General features: G+C 46.5%; 1 pseudogene; it reads left to right on the top strand.

Moving 5' to 3' along the window:
• The first annotated feature begins 332 nt into the window (after window positions 1–332).
• LOC114639572 lies at window positions 333–814 on the top strand (annotated as a pseudogene).
• The last annotated feature ends 247 nt before the right edge of the window (window positions 815–1061 follow it).

Raw genomic sequence — 1061 nt, 5'->3', positions numbered from 1 at the left:
ACCTTCCTGTGAAGATCCACTGACCTGCTGCCCCACCCATCTCAGCCTGAGTTATATGCAGTGAAGACTGGGCTTCTCAGAGCAGAAAAGCAGTTTAAAAGAAGAAAGGTAGAGGAAATCTAGAAAAGAACCGTCTTCATACAGATGTATCCCATAGTATGAAGGGAGAGGGCACAGGACCCACGAATTCACTTATCCAGCGATTCCGTCCAACATCTGTGGGTTCTGCAGGGTCTTGAACTGCTGGGTGACCCTGTAAAGCCATCTCTTCCTGCAGGAGTCAGGATATTTCTTTTAGAAAACCTAGCACCGTCTTCCAGTAACTCGCCAAAATGCCGAACACAAAGGAAAAGAGGAGGGGCACTCGGTGTATGTTCCTAGGCCTTTTAGGAAACATGGAGTTGTTCCTTTGGCCACATACATGCGAATCTATAAGAAGGGTGATATTGTAGACATCAAGGGAATGGGCACTGTTCAAAAAGGAATGCTCCATAAGTGTTACCACGGCAAAACCGGAAGAGTCTACAATGTCACCCAGCATGCCGTGGGCATCATTGTAAACAAGCAAGTTAAGGGCAAGATTCTGGCCAAGAGGATCAATGTGTGGACTGAGCACATCAAGCACTTGAAAAGCAGAGACAGCTTCCTGAAGCTGGTGAAGGAGAAACGATCAGAAGAAAAAGGAAGCCAAAGAGAAGGGCACCTGGGTTCAGCTGAAGCGCCAGCCTGCGTCATCCAGAGAAGCACACTTTGTGAGGACTAACAGAAAAGAGCTGAGATGCTGGAACCCATTCCATACGAGTTCATGGCCTAATGTACAAAAAAGAAAAAAATAAAGGAACTGGACTGCAAAGTATTTTCCAGAAGAAGAAGAAGAAGAGGAGGAGGAAGAGGAAGAGGAAGAGGAAGAGGAGGAAGAGGAGGAGAGGAGGAGGAGGAGGAGAGAGGAAGAGAGAGAGAGAGAAGAGAAGAGAAGAGAAGAGAAGAGAAGAGAAGAGAAGAGAAGAGAAGAGAAGAGAAGAGAAGAGAAGAGAAGAGAAGAGAAGAGAAGAGAAGAGAAG

Source organism: Grammomys surdaster, unplaced genomic scaffold (genome assembly GCF_004785775.1).
Source record: "Grammomys surdaster isolate TR1022 unplaced genomic scaffold, NIH_TR_1.0 100, whole genome shotgun sequence".
In the NCBI taxonomy this organism is placed as follows: Eukaryota; Metazoa; Chordata; class Mammalia; order Rodentia; family Muridae; genus Grammomys; species Grammomys surdaster.
The sequence above is the reverse complement of the archived record's forward strand: the minus strand, read 5'-3'. Positions and strand labels throughout refer to the sequence as shown.